Raw genomic sequence first — 18228 nt, forward strand, 5'->3', positions numbered from 1 at the left:
GAGAACTGGAAATGCAGGAAGGCATGAATGACAAAAGAAAGAATAAACATATTGGTAAACATAAATGAATATTGGTATGCAAAATGATGATTCTGAAGTCTTGTAAGATTAAAAATATAAGTAGAATTAAAATGTAAGACAATAATAATTCAAAAGGCAGAAGAGTGAGGATAAAGTATTCCATGTTTTTATAATTATTGGGAAGATGACACAAGTAGCAATTCATATTAATCTTTTTTTTTTATCGCGGCATATTATGGGGGAACAGATTTTAAGGTTTCAATAAATGCCCATGCCCCTCCACAAGTCTGAGTTTCCAGCATGACCATCCCCCAGATGGTGCACATCTCACTCCTTATGTATATATATACCCGCCCCCGTCCCCCCTCCCACCTGCCCAATACCCTATTACTGTAGTACCTATGTGTCCACTTAGGTGCTACTCAGTTAATACCAGTTTGCTGGAGAATATATCTGGTGCTTGTTTTTCCGTTCTTGGGATACTTCACTTAGTAGTATGGGTTCCAGCGCTAACCAGGAAAATATAAGATGTGCTATATCACCGTTGTTTCTTAGAGCTGAATAGTACTCCATGGTATACATATACCACATTTTATTAATCCATTCTTGGATTGATGGGCACTTGGGCTGTTTCCACAGCCTTGCAATTATGAATTGTGCTACTATAAACATTCGAGTGCAGGTGTCTTTTTTTGTAGAGTGTCATTGGATCATTTGGGTAGATGCCCAGCAATGGGATTGCTCGATCAAATGGTAGATTCACTTGTATCACTTTAAGGTATCTCCATATTGCTTTCCACAGAGGTTGAACTAGTTTGCAGTCCCACCAGCAATGTAGGAGTGTTCCTCTCTCTCCACATCCACACCAGCATTTGTTATTTGGAAACTTTTTGATAAAGGCCATTCTCACTGGAGTTAAGTGATATCTCATTGTAGTTTTGATTTGCATTTCCCTGATGATTAGAGATGATGAGCATTTTTTCATATGTTTGTTAGCCATTCTGTCTTCTTTAGAAAAGTTTCTGTTCAAGTCCTTTGCCCACTTTTTAATAGGGTTATTTTATTTTTTCTTGCTTATTTTCCTGAGTTCTAAGTATATTCTAGTTATCAGCCCTTTATCGGATACGTAGGATGCAAAACTTTTCTCCCATTCTGTAGGTTGTCTGTTTACTTTCATGACTATTTCTTTGGCTGTGCAGAAGCTTTTTAGTTTCATCATGTCGCATTTATTTATTTTTGTTGCTGCTGTGATTGCCTTTGGGGACTTCTTCATAAACTCTTTGCCTAGGCCGATGTCTAGGAGAGTGTTTCCAACATTTTCCTCTAGAATTCTAATAGTTTCATACCTTAGGTTTAAGTCTGTTATCCAGCGTGAGTTGATTTTTGTGAGAGGTGAAAGGTGTGGGTCCTGCTTTAGCCTTCTACAAGTGGCTATCCAGTTTTCCCAGCACCATTTATTGAAAAGGGATTCTTTTCCCCAGCGTATGTTTTTGTCTGATTTGTCAAAGATTAGATGGCTATATGAGGATGGTTTTATATCAGGATTCTCACATCTGTTCCACTGGTCAATATTCCTATTTTTGTGCCAATACCAGATTGTTTTCATTACAACAGCTTTGTAGTATAGTTTGATATCTGGCATATTAATACCTCCCATTTTGTTTTTGTTGCCTAGAATTGCTCTTGATATTCGGGGTCTTCTTTGGTTCCATACGAAGCATAAAATTATTTTTTCTATATCTGTGAAGAATGCTGATGGGATTTTAATAGGTATTGCATTGAATCTGTAGATCAGTTTGGGTAGTATAGACATTTTAATGATGTTGAGTCTGCAGATCCATGAGCATGGAATGGATTTCCAACTGTTTACATCCTCTGCTATTTCCTTCCTCAGTGTTTCATAGTTCTCCCTGTAGAGGTCTTTTACCTCCTTGGTTAAGTATACTCCTAGGTACTTTAATTTCTTTGTTGCTATTGTGAAGGGTATTGAGTCTTTGATTTGGTTCTCAATTTGATTGTTGTTGGCGTATACGAATGCCTCTTATTTCTGTGTGTTCTTATGATCCACAGACGATCCTCTTCTGTCATTTTGGTTGCCTGATTTTGGTTGGTGCCGGTTTCTAGGGGGCTGGGGCTCCTCTTTGGGGGAGAGTTTTCCGTTTGGTTCTTCATATTTCCTGAGTGCCTTCACTGATTTCTTCCCATATCGATCAGTTGTTGTTTCTTTTCTTTAGGTTTTTGTTTGGGTATTCACATGCCTTGTTTAGTTTCTGAGCCGGAAGGTGGTGTCTGTGGGTTAGATTCGTCCACTCCCTGTCCTGATAAGGGTGTGCAGGATGCCGTCCCTGTCAGTAGGTGGCGCTTGCGTGGAGGAACAGCCTATGCAGTTGTTTTTATGCCCTGTTATCAGCTCTTGTTCCTGTAGAGAGAACTCTAGTGCCTCAGGTAGTGGGTGGGGCCCTGGGACTTCCAGGTGTGTCCTTTTCTCTCCTTCAGTGAGGGCTAGTCTAGGAGAGAGTCTGGGCAGAGCTGGGTTGGGTAAACCTGCCCTCAGGCAACACCAATGTCGTTAGCAGGGGTCAAAGTTCTGTTCTCTACTTCCAGGCAAAGCTTTCAGGTCGGGGCTGGAATGGCCTGGCTCAGTCAGAGAGTCTGCGTGTGGGGATGGGGCTGTCTGAGACTCGAAGTCTGGAGCTGGCCTGGCTTCTTTCCACCCTCCCCAAATCCGCAGCTACTGCTGGGCCTCTGCCCGCAGGCCAGACCATACGCCACCACTCCTCCCCTGGCTGTGCTACCTGCAGGGAGGTTCCCTACTCGGGAACACCACCTGGGCTGGGTGCAGGGCCTCCCTTTGAGGGGAGGGTTGCCCTCTAGGACGCTGATCTGCCCCTGAAGGCACACACACCACAGTAGGCTGTTCACAAATATCCCTTCTGTGCCCCAGGAAATGTGAGGCCTCGGTGCACGGGATGTAATCTGCAGGTCTGACCTCTGGGTCCCAGAGTTCAAACTATATCCCCACCAGGGAGAGCAGTGCCAGTCCCAATTCACCCACAGGGAGCCCAAGCTGCATCTATGTCTGTCAACCTCAGAGTCTGCCCCGTTCTCCTGGGATCACCGTGCCAGCAGCACCTGGGAGGGCTGGCAGGTAGGGAGCTCACAGTCTGAGTTCCCCTTAGTCAGCTGTAGGGCCCCAAAAGGGAAGGTCCCGTTCCCTGTAGGTGCCTCCAGCTGGTGGCTATATTGTCTCTCTGTCTCTCTGGGCAGCCGCAGGTAGGGTCAGGGGAGAGGAGGAGGAGGCAATATGGCGTCTGCCGCGTGGCTCGGGTCTGTGCACACGGAGGTGCCCCGAGGGAGTTGGGAGCCCGGTGCCACGTCCGCTACTGGCTCACCGCTCACTGGCATCGGCTGTCGCTGGGCTGGTGTCTGCAGGTCTCTCCACTCGCTGGGGAGCCCACCAGCAGTCCGGGATGCAGGGGAGGGGAAACGGCGGATACTTCCCGCTGGTCTCCGGGCTGTTCCGGAGGTCCCAGCTTCCAGTTCTCCTCCGTGACCTCCTCCCGTGGAGTCTCCCGTGGTCTCAGGTACTCCTCCTTCCGACCCTCATCCGATGTAGGCTCGTCTTCTTGCTTCTTTCTTCTGATTTCTGCTAGAATCTATCTTTTCTGCAGAGACACTCTGTCTGGCGGTGTTTCTCATCCGCCATCTTTTTTCAGCCCCCCCAATGTTTATTAAGTTAAAAAGCATATTGTAATCCACTGGATAGCAACTAAGAATAATAAAAATGATATTAAATGGCAATGTTGTGGAGTAATAAGTCAATGACTAAAGTATTTGATTAATTATAAAATAGTAAAGGAAAAAAAGAAATAAATCAAGAGAAATTTGAATATAACGTTAATTACATAAATACAAATGGACTGATTACTCAAAAACACAAAAATTTGTAACCAATTTTATGTTTTTTACTCCATGATGTACAAAACTTGCATCACTATCACCATTAAAATTAAAAAGAGCCAGATTAATTTCACATTCATAACATTTTTGGAATGCATTGGCATGTTAAGTTTACAAAATAAATTATCCAAAAATCTAAGATATCGAGGCTTGATCCAATAATATATACAGTGAAGTATTGGTAAAAGATTAATAGATCAATAGAACTGAATATATAACACAGACACAGGTCCACACATATACGGTCATCTGAGTTATGACACAATTATACTGTAAAGTAGTGTGGAAATAATAGCCTTTTCAAAAGTGTTCCTAGAACAATACAGAAAAAAAAATATTTGTGGTCACTACTTTATATCGTATAAAATAATCAACTATTAAAGGTATTCAGATCTACATATTAATGGTGAAGAAAGCCTGTGCAAAATAAAATATGAGAATAATTTCATGATTTCTTAAATAGAACATATGACACATATTCCATTCCTTAGAGAATAACAAGCTTTATTATCAGGAAAAAAATCTGAGAAAAAGGGGCCTCAACACGTCATTTACACAAACAGTCCAGGCTTCAGATATCCTGGCTTCTTACTATCTAAATTACACAGTTTTCTCATCATCCAATTTGTCAAAATCCCTACAATTAGAAATGCCAGAACAAGAAATTTTGATGACAAAACTCCACTCTCCTTTTTGAGCTCAGATTTGTGAATCTTTACATGTGGCTCATCTCTTCATGTAGGGTTCTTATTCAAAGTAGCAAACACCTGGTAATAGCCAGGTGCCCATACTTTGATATGCAATGGGATACTACTCAGCCACAAAAACAAATAAAATACTGATACATGCAACAACATAGAAAAACTCAAAAACATTATACTGATGAATAGTAATCTAACACAAAATAGTACATACAATTCTATTACATTTATATGAGCTTTGAGAACAGGAAAAACTAATCCACTGATAAGAAAAATCAGAATGGTGGTTGCTGTGAATTGACTGGGGAGAACTTGGGAGGTTTTAAATTCCATTAGTGTACCCATTTGTTAAAATTTATCACTTAAGATTTGGACATTTTACTATATGTAAATGGTATCTTAAAAGTAAACAATCATAATCTCATTAACAATATGCATTAGGGTGATATCTACTCATGTCTGCAATTTGCTCTGAAATGCAAGAGAGATTGAATGGAGGGATGGATATGTAGATATGTGGACAGATACTTACTAGAATAAATTAATAAGGTATTAATTGTAGAATTTCAGTGGGTGCATAATTCTTTAACCTTTCTGGTTGAAATGTCTTAACTAATTGGGAAAAATCAATAAGGGATTACACAAATTAAGTATTTAGGGTTCAAATGATATACACAATTTACTTTTTGATACTTGTTCTTTGGACTTTCATACCACACAACATATGGATTTTTCTTTTATTTTATCCTACTTTTGCTGGATACATTTAAATTCTGTACTACCATGGAATATAATGGAGAAAACTTTTTTGGTAATATAGTCAACACAATCATAAATCAAAACTACTCATTTTTTAAAGATTTTCCCTTAAAAGTTTGTGTGTGTGTATGTGTGTGTGAGAGATACATTGAGGCAAAAAACACAGTACTTTTAAAATTTGGGGGACAAAATATTTAACATTTTAATATAGGAAACGTATCTAATAATATGCCTATAGTTTTGCATCATTTATTTAGTTTGTTTGTTTAGGGCAGTATGAAAGTCGGATAAATATAAGCAGAGGTGCAGGGACTTGGGTGGGTAGGAAGCCAGTCGGCAATGCTCTATGATATGAGCAATCTTACTGGGAACAGAATAATGTTCGTGGATCTTCATTGCATCTGTGACTCCCACTGTGTGCATTGCCACATGGAATTTTGGAGGTGAAGGAATTATGGAACCATCAACAGGAGGCTGACAGTGCTCCTTGTCAGCTTCACTCCCAAATACCTTTAACTCTATCTCTTCCTGCCCACCCTCTTCTCTTTCTGAGCATGCTCTGTGTCACCACAGTTATTCTCAGGACCTGGGATTTTGAGCTTGACTTGGAGTTTTTGAGTGAAGGAAATATCAACCACACTCTAACAATGCATGAGTTAAGGGACTAAATATAAGCATCCTGTGGTTTCATTTGATTATTAGTGAGATCCTACAGGAAAATTAGAACCTTTAAAGTGTGTACTTGTCCTCATATTGGCAAGCCCTGTAAAATCTTTCTGTCTCTTTTGATTGGCATCTTCTGGTCTTCAGGATTTGGGGTTTACCCTCTACTGGGCCCTACCTTAACAGAATAATCTGCAGTATCAGACCTTCAAGTCTTACTTGTCTTATACCTGGGCAACACTGGGATTTTGGAGAGACTTGTGAGCACTGAGAGCTCTTAATAGGTGCCAACATTTCCATAACTCTCCTGAGGTTCTAGGCACTGTTCTGAGGACTTTGTTCAATTAGTTCATTTAAACATCATCAGAAGCCTATGATATCATTAATCTTGTTTTCCCACTTTACAAATGATATATAGCACAGAGAGGTTAGATGATTTACACAACACCACACAGCTAATAACAAGTAAAATCAGGATTTAATCCCAGGTGGTTGTGAGGCTGACTCTGTGTTCCTGTTCACCACACTGCAGTTTCTTACAGTGTCTAAAGTAACAATAAGAACTCAACTTGGAAAGGGGTTAAGCAACTTGTGGAATAAAATGACAAGAACAGCTGCCCATGATCTATTTACGACCAGGAATGGAAAATCCTGTGAAAGTTGACCATGGGTGAGGTAAGAGTTCAGAGAGCCAGAGAGGCTCCTGTTGACCAAATGGCCAGAATGGCAGCACCTAAGGAATGGCCTTCCTGATCTCAGAAACATGAGCTGTGCCTGACCAGCTGCTGTCCTCACCCAGGGCCCAGTCCTCTGGGAGGGGGCATGGATTGGACTGAAACAAGGAGTGTGAGAGGAAGCCATGCTGCCAAATGTGATTGGGTTTGAGCCACAGTTGGAATTTAAATATCTGGGGAGATGTGGTGTCCACTGAAAATCTAATCAGGTTGGGCACTCAGGGTATAGGAGGTGATGATGTCCAACCAGGCGAGGCTACATGCTGGGGGTAGGAATTTGGCAGCATCCCATTCTGCCAGGTGAGATCACCTTCAATCAAAAGATTCTACTGCATTCCTTTGGCTTCTTCATTTCAGCCTGTGCCTTTCTCATAGTTCACAGCATGGGGAGGGGCTTGGATAGTAAGGTTGTTTGTTTTTCTATTTTCTTCCATACCTATCTTGGTCCTTCTTTTCTCACAGAAGCCCAAAGCTTATGATTTCTAGGGACCTAATTGTGCCTATGCTTGTTCACAATGATATCCATAACTGTCTTGCTTTGTTTGTCTGTGTTCTGATAAACATCAAACTCCTTGCTCTAAGACTTTGTGTGGAGATCTGAGTATAAAGTGAAAAAATTCACTGATATTCCAAGATGCTAGCTCTGGAATGCAATTTCAGAGGCACAGGCTAAAATCATTAGATTTGAACATCAGGAAAACTGAGTGAAGAAAACAATATTGCCTAATGAATCCCAGAGCATTGCCTGTCTTGTCTGCTGTCAGCACTCCTTCCTCCTGCCCTTCAAGTCTCACAAACCTTGGGGACTAAATGGCATGCATGGAATGGCAAGGATATGCTTTGCACCATGCATATTGAAAGGCGTAAATATTTTCTATCTATACACACTGGGATTCACATCCCCAGTTTTTCACATTTTTTTTCCTGAGAATAATATGGGAAAATCAGAACTCTCCCTCAGGATTAAGAGGGGAGAGCACAGCATGGTGGGCCAGGATGGTTTCTTGGAGCCCTCAGCCTGTACTTCACATGTCATGCAGCAGGTCTTCATTGAAGCCTCCCAGCAGCTGGGAGGCTTCCACAGCTCCCAGCAGATGTAGGGATCAGGGAGGGGGCTGGAGAAGCTAGGGGACCTGCCTGACTATTTGTCTCTCCTGGGCCATCATTTTTCTTTCCCAACAACACAGACTATCTCCTTTGGCTCTATGTAAATTGCCCAATCCCACTTACTTCTTAGCCTATCTTACATACAACCATGATGATTTAGTTTTGAGATAGAATACTACTATCTCTGGTTAAAATCTAAAGGGAAAATTAAAATTTGTTGGTCTCTGGTTTAATGGTCTCTGTGCAATAGCCAAGTGAATGGAGTTTCATGAAGGAAAGCTAAGAGCTTCATGGAACCAACACCATTGTAAAGCTCAGTGCTGACACTGAGACTCTGACAAAAGGAACAGAACTTCTTTAATCAATGGCTGATTCTAGGACTAGGACAGGAAAAATACACGGTGATCTTGAAGTATCTATTAGTATCAGAAAGTAAAAAAGTAAAAAGAAAAGATGGAGTCATGTTAAAAGAACACAGAAACAGACCCAAAAGAGCTCCCAATGGCCAAAAAGTGCTGGGTCAATTTGAGCAACAAAATAATTTAGGTTAGTTTTGGATTATAACTCAAATAATAAAATAAATACCCATAAGTCCATAATCATATAAAAATTATTGCATACATAAATAAATGGTAGATAAAGGGCAAAACTTCTTTACAAAATTATTCTTAAAATTAAATGTGAAGACTTCCCCCCTGCAGGAGGCAGAGCTTTTTTCCCTTCCACTTCAGTGTGGGTTCAGTAATTTGGTGCTAGCGAGCATGGAAAGGGAAAAATAGTAACTCCATAGAGGAGAAACCCGGCAAACACAACCTTAACCAGTGATCAAGCTTAATATCACCAGTAATAGGTCATGTGGATAGCATGTTCACCCTGATTCTATGTGAGGTGAAGGGCACCTCACCTCTATGGCATTCTTCCTCCACATCCATAATCTTAGTATAGTAATAAGAAAATATCAAACAGACTCAACTTTAGGGCATTCTATAAAATATCTGACTGGTAATTTCAGAATTGTCAATGTAATGAAAAAAGGCAAGGAAAGACTGAGAAACTGTCAAAGATTGAAGGAGACTAAAGTCACATGCTGATTAAAGGTAGCCTGGTATCCAGGACTGGCTCCCAGAACAGAATATAGGATTTTAGTGGAAATGTCATGAAGTCTGAAAAAGACTCTTGTTAATATTTTGTATCAATGTTAATGTGTTAGTTTTGATAAATGTTCCATGGTTGTGTAAAATGTTAACATTATGGGAAGATAAGAGAAGACTGTATGGGAACTCTCTGTACTAGGTTTGCAGTTTTTCTGTAATTTTAAAATTACATCAATTAGAAATTTAAAAATAGAGGAAATGGAATACTACTCAGAATTAAAAAGGAACAAACTATTGATACACATGACATTATAGTGAATCTCCAAATTATTATGCTGAGTATAGAAGCTATCCCAAATATATACTATTTTATTCTATATATATAAGCTTCAAAAAAAAAAAGAAAAGAAAGAAAACTACGATGAAAGAAAGTATGTAAGTGGCTGCCTGTAAATGGGATTTGGGGTGGGATTACAAAGGGACACAAAAATTTGGAGGGTTATGGAAATATTTGTTATCCTGTTTGTAATGATGATTTCAAGGGTATGTACACATGTGAATCCTCATTAAACTGTACACTTTAAATATATTCAGTTTATTTGTTATTTTTACCTTAATAAAATATGGGTGGATAGATATGTAAATAGATAGATATACAATAAACACTTAGATACACAGAGTTAATGAGGGGGTCTTTTTTTTTTACTGCTAGGTAATAGCTACAACGGAGTAATAGAAGTAGAAAATTATTATTTTCCAAACCCCAATGTAATAACTGAGTCAAATCAGATCATCTGTTGAGGCTATACCCATTTGGTGAAAGGTTCTTTGGTGCCAGAATATTCACGTGATCGGAAGGCATCACTCCTCAGATAATGTATCCATCTCGGAGGGAAAAATGCACCTATATAATGGTGTAGTGATCAAATACAGCATCACTGATGGAGTGGAAACCTAAGATTATGTGCCTCCTGATGTGATGGGAAAAGGGCACAACATAACCATGCTTGTTTAACCCGGGCGTAATCCTTAGGAAACAATCCAAAATGTGGCATATTCTACAAGACAATTGTCCTGGACTCTTGAAAAACAAACAATGTCATTCTTTAAAGAGACATGTGGGTGTATTGGGTAAGAGTAGGACATTGATCCTTATCGATTAAAAGTGGCCAAAGAGACAAAACAAACAAATGCAATGCATGAAGTTTACTTGGATTCTGGGGGGAAAAAAAACCTGTAAAAGACATCTGAGATTGGGAAAATTTAAACATGGGTTGCATATTAAGTATTATTGAATTGATTCCCCCCTTCCTCCACTGTGATAATGCCATCATAGTTATGTAGTAGCAAAGCAAATATGTGAGAATAGATAGTAAGTAGGTAGGTAGGTGGATGGGTGGATGGATACTAATATATCAAATTATTAACAATTGATGAATTTAGGTGAGGGCATTATAGAGGTTACCTTTACTATCAACTTTTCTATGGGCTCGACATTTTTTCAAAATAAATAATTAGGAAAAGAAGGTGGAAAATAACACAAAAAACAAGCAGCATTGTTCTGTTCTTGCAGTACAGTCTGTGCTCCATTTTGCCGCATTCCTCCCCTTCCAGGCCGCGGGCCCACAGAAGCCTCTTCTGGTCATGCTCAGGGATTGGTTGATGTAAAGTGGCCATATTGTCACCAGATTATTTGAAATGGAGGCTTTTTTTGCAGAAAGGTGGTGTATTCAGCCTCATGGGGGACAGCAGGATGGAGGGAGGAAGGAGAATGAGTCAGTTGCCATGGAGCCATGAAGGGCCCCCTTCGCTGGGGCTTGACGCTTGTTTACATTCCCAAGAGATGATGGGGGTGGGGAGGGGAGAGGAAGAGAAATGGGGGCTTAATTTGCTCTCACAGATACTAGCTGCCCACGGGGCTTATTATCCTTGATTGCCTGTTTTCTTCTTTTCTGTCACCATGGAGACAAGCGAAAACGTGATTCTGCCCGGATTTACGCACTTTGCTCGCTGAATGCCTTGTCCCCACGTACCTGCTGGGTCTCTGCCGTGGGATGAGATCCCTGCGGAATGTGTCTGTGCGAAGGCGTATGATTAACTAGGTGGCTGCGGTGAGGTGTGTGGTGAGGCATTAGCGGGGGTGGTAAGTCGTCTTTAGGGAGTTTTCGAGAACAGAATTGCTGTCAGTCTTGTTCCCTGGCCAGGCCATTAAATCTCGGAAATGTTTTCAAGGCTGGGGGTTGTGAACAGCATGCTGGGCTACTGGGGACACACTGTGTGCTGATGCAGCCCCTCCAGATCATCATGCTCAGACATGTATAACCCAGGCCCCTTGGTGGAAACATTTTGAAGTTCATAGGTCCTGGTGCCTGAGAACAGCTCAAGGTGACACCCCCCTGAAAAGGGCTTGGGAAGAATCAAGCAAGGAAGTCTGTGCTGAAGAGGGGCTTCCCTAAGAGCACCATAGTTTTAACATGAGGAGGTCTTCTGAGAATATGCACTTTCTTAAGTGCTGAGAATAAATTTGATGTCAAGCATCCTCAAGGAGTTTGAACAAGAAGGTAGGGAAAGGTAGAATATCTTAGAAGGCACCTCATGGTGCTGGGAGGAATTTTGTGGGAGTCTTGTGGCAAGTGAAGAACACAGGGGATCTTCATGGAGTCTGTGCCCTCTTTGTAGTTCAAGAAACATGTGTGAGAGCAGCAGAGAAACGCTTCTCTGTTATTCGTTTGCCTGCACACCTCTGTAAATCACCCCATTTTGGTTTGTCCATCATTTGGTGGCATCCACAAACTTGCTGCTGAGATATAACGACAGGCTTCTGAGATTTCCAAAGGCTGGAGGAGTCCCTCTTTTAGATACGTGTGCTACCCTAAAAGCTAAGAGTCAATGGCCTAAGAAATGGCATGCCCATACTACCTAAAGTGATCTGCACATCCTATCCAATCCCTGTCAAAATTTCTTCCTTTCTTTCTTTCATTTTTTTTTTTTTTTGAGACAGGAGTCTCACTCTGTTGCCCAGGCTACAGTGCCATGGCATCAGCCTAGCTCTAGCTCACAGCAGCCTCAAACTCCTGGGCTCAAGTAATCCTCCTGCCTCAGCCTCCAACTAGCTGGGGCTATAGGCCTATACCACCACACCTGGCTAATTTTTTTCTATTTTTAGTAGGGATGGGATCTTGCTTTTGTTCAGGCTGGTCTCAAACTCCTGACCCCAAGTGATCCTCCTGCTTCAGCCTCCCAGAGTGCTTACAGGATTACAGACATGAACCATTGTGCCCAGCCCCTATCAAAATTTCAATGTATGTTTTCACAAAAAAAGAAAAAAAAAAAACCTAAAATGTGTATAGACCCACAAATGACCTATAATAGCCAAGGAAATCTTAAAAAAAAGAACAAAGTTGGAGACACCAATTTATTTCAAAATATATTACAAAGCTTTAGTAATCAAAACAGGGTGGATGGTCCTAGCATAAAAACAGACATGTTCACCAATGGAAAAGAATAGAGAGCCCAGAAGTGAACCCAAGCTTTTATGGCCAGTTAATTTTTGACAAAGTTATCAGAAACACATGATATGGGGAAAAAAGACAGTCTCTTTAATAAACAGTGTTGAGGAAACTAAATATGCACATGCAGCAAAATAAAATTAGACACTTATCTCACACCATATACAAAATTCAACTCAAAATGAACTAGAGATATAATGTAAGACCTGAAACTGTAAAACTACTGAAAGAAAATATGGATAAAAGCTCCTTGACATTGGTATCTTCAATGATTTTTTGGATTTGACCCCAAAAGTACAGGCAACAAAAGCAAAAATAAAGGAATAAAATTGCATAAAACTAAAAAGCTTTTGCACAACAAAGAAAATAATTAACAGAGTGAAGGAGAAACCTACAGATAGAGAAAAACTATTTGCAAACCATACATTTGATAAGGGCTCCCTGTCCACAATATATGAGCAACACAAGAAAGAAAAAATAACCCAAATAAAAAATGGACAAAGGACCTCAAGGGACATATTTCAAAAACAAGACATATAAATGACAAATGGGTATATGAAAAAATGCCCAATATCACTAACCATCAGGGAAATGCAAATTAAAACCATGATGAGATATCGCTTTATATGTATTAAGATAGCCATTATTAAAAAAATGTAAAGTAAGTCGGTGAGAGTGTGAAGAACAGGGAATCCTTACACACGGTTGGAGGGAATGTAAGTAAGTACAACCATTATGGAAAATAGTATGGAGTTTCCTCAAAACATTAAAAATAGAACTACCATATGATCAAGCAATCCCACTAATGGGATGTTTAGGGTATATATTTAAAGGAAATATTATAAAGTCAGTGTTTTGAAGAGATATCTGCACTCCCATGTTCATTGCAACATTATTCATAATATCCAATATATCGAATCAACCTAAGGGTCCATCCTCACATGAGTAGATTAAGGAAATCTGATATATACACACAATGGAATATTAGTCAGCCTTAGAAAAGGAAGAAATTATTTCATTAGCAAAAACATAGATGGAATTGCAGGATATTATGTTAAGGGAAATAAGCCTAACACAGAAAGACAAATAGTCTATGAATTCACTGATATGTAGTATCTACAATAATCAAATTCTTTCCTCTTTCACTACCTTTTCTCCTAATAATATATTTTAGTGGCTATGCTTATGGGATAGATTAAAATTGTCATGATTTGTGAGAGAGGATTTTTGTTTGTTTTTGTTTTTTTGGTATCCTTCTATATGAAACGGCTGGACAGAAATTTATTACTTATGACATTTTGACATTGTTTTAAATATAATAAAAGCAAAACACTGGAGTAGTGAGTTTATAAGTAAGAATTAAATAAGTATTGTTTAAAGTTAAACTCACAGAAATAGAGAGTAGCATGGTGGTTACCAGAGGCTAGGGCAATGGTGGGAGGGAAGAATAAGATGTTGATCTCAGAGGGTACAAAGATTCAGTTAGACAGAAGGATCAAGTTTTTAAGATCTATTGCATAGCATATTGACTATAGTTAATAATGTATCATGTTTCAAAATTATTGAGAGAGTAAATTTCAAAAAATGAATGAGTGAGGTAATGAATATGTAATTAGCTTGATTAAATCATTGAATAGTGGTAAATGTAAATCAATTATCATATTTTAATCCATAAACCTATATAATTATTATTTGTCAATTAAAATAAAAATAAATTTAGAAAATAAATACTTTTCTAATAATTGCTCTAAGTAAATAATTAGAATAAATATAAGGCTCAAATTTGCATGAATCAATTTGATATAGAGGCTGGTTTCCTAGGTGTTCAAATAAAGGAAACTGAATTTTAAGGTACTTTTGCTCAGATCTGAGAAATAATGAGTGATGTTTCATCTCAAGTGTATTTCTAGTCCCTGATTTTCATCCAAAAAAAGTGTTTTATTTGCATCTTTATCTACCATATTTCTCCGTGTCCCTTGGTTCAGAGCAGCCATTTCATGAATTGTCACTGCAGCAACAGGAGGTCATTGCAGCAGCATGAAATGTGCTGCTCCTCTGCTCTCGACAGTTCTGGCTACATCTAATTCTAAGGTCTCATGGTTTGGTATGAGCTAAGGAGTCCACATTGCAAATGTCCAGTGGAGAATAAGCCTGGATGGTTTGCAGGATTTCTATTTAATTTTTATGATGAGCTTGCACTGGGAATTTCATATCAGACTGTGTAAAGGAGGCTTTGTAAAGTCTGAGTAGAGAGAACTAACAATCCTGGATGCAGAAATATGAGCTGTATGCCTGGTCAGCCACATTCCTCCTTTCAGGCTTCTAATCCCCAAAATCTCTTTCTTGCCACAGAGTGGGAATATGACCTTGAGATATGGCTTCAAGTGTGGGTCTAATGCATATGTGCATGTTTAAAATGACTGTTACCTGAGAATTGTTGTTGGCCAGCATTGCTATAAGCTGGTAACAAACGGCTCAGAGGGGTGTGGAGTATGAAGGTACTGCTCCTTCCTCTAGAAGTGCTATGGTGCCTATTTTCCCCATTTGGAGCTTAGTGCACAGTGGAACCTTTTGGCATGTTGCTCAGAGAACCTCCTCTCCTTGTCAACACATCTCCCTGATCTTGCTCTGTGCTGCCTTGTCATTCTGTGTAGAGGCTCCTTAGCCAAAGATCAGTGTGGCTGCAACACCTATCAGCCTCCCATAACTGCTACCCTGCCCCCAGTGACTGTGCTTCAGAGAGTCTCTGGGGAGCTCCAAGAGAAATGGGATCCCTGGTTTGGTCACCAAAGAACTAGTTAGAAACTAGAGGCAAAAGGAGAATGGACACTGACCAGGAGCTAAACCTGGGGTTAAAACAGGATATTGGACCTCAACCTCAGACCAACTGAATCAGAAAACCAGGAGTAAGACCACACAATCTGTTTTCCCAAGCTTGCCTGGTGGTTCTGATGTATTTTCTAGCCCATCTATGGGTGGATCAAAACTTCAGGAAGAAGCAAATAAAAATCACAGCTCTCTGAGGCTTGCTTGAGATGTGCTCTTATTTAATGGGTGGGTCAGTCACACCTCCCATACATTGTAGCCACTATCTCTGGGATTCTGAGCCTCCAAGGCCACCTGAGAAAGGGGGAGAGTTGGAGGCAGTATGCTATATCTTGACTGATTGCATCTGGAAGTGGCATAAGTCCTTTATGTTCATGGTTCATTGGTCAGAGCTCATGACATGGTCGCATCATTGGGAGGTAGGCTGGGAAAGCATTGACCTGAACATTTGCTGAGCAAGAGCCACTGTGCCAATATTGTATCATTACTTGTGTGTGAAAGAACCTTTTTTTTTTATTTTTAATGAAGGCGCTAAAATTTGAGAATGAATGTGACAGCAGCAGAAATCTAATGCAACTATCCATCCATATCCATGGGGAGTTGTCTCATGTTGACCTCTAGTTTCTAACTAGTTCATTGGTGCCCAAACCAGGGATGCCATTCCTCATAGACCTGCTCAGAGCCTCTCTAAAGCACAGTCACCAGGGTAACCATTATTGGGAGAGATGCAAACTGTTGGAGTCACACTGAGATTTGGATGAATACCCAAGTCCCTGATAGGAAACGGCAAATTCTTTGATAGAAATTCAAGATATGAGTTAAAAAGTGAAGAGTTAAGAGTCTGGTGCAGCCAACATATGTTCTAAGCACTGAATAAGAAAGAATAAAGCCTCTACCAGCCCACTCACTTCTCAGCTACAACCAGTTGCTCTGGTTTTGTGCATTTCTCATTCTGGGTCTCTGAACCCCAAAACCTTCATCTGTGGGGGGAATATGGGTGCTAAGACATATTTGTTATTTTTCCCCAAAGTTCCCAGATCCTTTGAAATTAGATTTTCTGTAGAAATGAAACTCATTTGGCTCTATAGAGCCATTGACTCAATGGCTCTATAGATCCATTTCCTGAGAACAGAGCCAGAGGCAGGCAACTGAGAGGGGAAAGAGAGAATTGGTAGCCTCTTGTGTTGGCCATGGTGTTGCTCAAGGTCATGTTCACTACAGATCCTCACAGAAGGACAGAAGTAGAAGTAGAGAGTAGAACAGAGATTTCCAGAGACTGGGGTAATTGTCAGGGAATTTGGGGAAATGCTAGTAAAAAGATACAGAATTACAGTTAAATAAGAGTGTCAGGTGTGGTTAGTAGAGTTGTCATGGCTCTTTGGCTCCTTACTTGGAGGAATCACAAGCAGGACTGGTGGGATAGAATAATGAAAGACACGAAGCACTTCCACACAAGTAGCTTTTATTGAAAAGCAAAATTAAGTCCCCAGAAAGAGGAACAGATCAGTCCCTATGAATGGAGGTGACCCTGAGTTTAAAGACAGAGTATAGAGAGTATAGTACATTTTCAAGGTCGGTAGAGAGTGGACTACTCCAATAAGGAACAGTGTCATCCTAGGGTTAGGGTCTTTTCTTTATGCTATTCCCTAATAACATGTTCAATTGGGGGTGGAATATTCATGTATTTTCAGGGAAGTGGGTCGAGATTCCCAGAATCATGTACTCTCACATTTTCTGTCTTTGTATGAATGGCTCTAGAACTGTCATGATGCTAGGGAGTGTGAGTTTTACTATGTTCCTGAGGTAAAGATTACCTTTGCTTATAAGCTCCTAGCTTCTATGCATGTTCACAGTCAGGAAAAGTCCCTAACCTGAAATTATTGCTTTTGTAATTTCTATTGTCTGTTTTTATTGGTCCTGACCCTCAGCCCTTGACCACATCACCTATTACTTGCCCTGCAACCTATATTTCTAACCACCTTCCTGCCACCTGCATATTCTCAACCCTACCTAACAGGAGAAATAAGTTCAAGAGATCTATTGTACAACATAGTGACTAGAGTTAATGACTATATATCATATTCTTAAAAACTGCCAAGAGAATGGGTAAGTGTTCTTGCTACAGAGATGATAACTGTGTGAGTTAACAAATATAGTGATTAGCTAGATTTAGCCATCCCACAATGTTTATATACTTCAAAACATCATATTGTACTTTTTGCTTAAGGGTGCTTTGGCTATACGAGGTTGTCTCTGGTTTCCAGACGAAGCATGGAATTATTTTTCCTAAATCTGTAAAGAACGATGGTGGTATTTTGATAGGGATTGAATTAATTCTGTAGATCACTACAGGTAGTATGAACATTTTAACAATATTGAGAACAAATATGGAGTCATCACTCTGCCAGACTTCAAACAGGCTACAGTAACTAAATAGCATGGTACTGGAACAAGAGCAGAGATAAAGACCTTTGGAAAAGGATAGAGATCCCAGATATAAAACCATCCTCATATTGTCATTTAATCTTTAACAAAGCAGACAAAAATACATGATGGGGAAAATAATCTCTGTTCAATAAGTGGTGCTGGGGAAATGGGATATCCACATGCAGAAGATTGAAACTAGATCCCCACCTGTCACCTCTCACAATTATCAACTTACGATAGATAACAGACTTAAACTTAAGGCATGAAACATTAAGAATTCTGGAAAATGTTGGGAAGACTCTTTTAGACATTGGCCTAGGCAAAGAATTTATGAAGAAGACCCCTAAAGCAATCACAGCAGCAACAAAAATAAATAATTGGGACCTGATCAAATTAAAAAGCTTCTACACAGCCAAGTAAACTATCA

General features: G+C 39.9%; 1 non-coding gene across 1 annotated transcript; it reads left to right on the forward strand.

Moving 5' to 3' along the window:
• Nucleotides 1–13681: 13681 nt before the first annotated feature.
• LOC142872224 (small nucleolar RNA SNORA29) lies at nt 13682–13831 on the forward strand. The gene has a single exon (XR_012920439.1). It is a non-coding gene; the product is annotated as a small nucleolar RNA SNORA29 (small nucleolar RNA).
• The last annotated feature ends 4397 nt before the right edge of the window (nt 13832–18228 follow it).

This window comes from Microcebus murinus, chromosome 7, assembly GCF_040939455.1.
Source record: "Microcebus murinus isolate Inina chromosome 7, M.murinus_Inina_mat1.0, whole genome shotgun sequence".
NCBI classification, from domain to species: Eukaryota; Metazoa; Chordata; class Mammalia; order Primates; family Cheirogaleidae; genus Microcebus; species Microcebus murinus.